The following is a 304-nucleotide window of genomic DNA, read 5'->3' as shown; positions in this document are numbered from 1 at the left end:
TTTTTAATATGCTGTCTATGTTGGTCATAACTTTTCTTCCAAAGAGCAAGTGTCTTTTAATTTCATGGCCACAGTCACCATCTACAGTGACTTTGGAGCCCAAAAACGCAAAGTATGTAGCTGTAAGATAAATCAGTATGTAACTATAAGATATTTGCTAGGTTTTTTGCTTCAAACCTATGCTCTAGATCAGAGAATTGTGAAGAATAATTTATTGCCATCATAAAGTGATAAAATAACAGGGTGTTTATATAATTCCAGTGCAAACTCTTTGCTGTTTACCAGATGCTCTTTGCTTTCTCAT

The sequence above is a fragment of the Bison bison genome, unplaced genomic scaffold (assembly GCF_000754665.1).
Source record: "Bison bison bison isolate TAMUID 2011002044 unplaced genomic scaffold, Bison_UMD1.0 scf7180017858355, whole genome shotgun sequence".
Taxonomy (NCBI): Eukaryota; Metazoa; Chordata; class Mammalia; order Artiodactyla; family Bovidae; genus Bison; species Bison bison.
The sequence above is the reverse complement of the archived record's forward strand: the minus strand, read 5'-3'. Positions refer to the sequence as shown.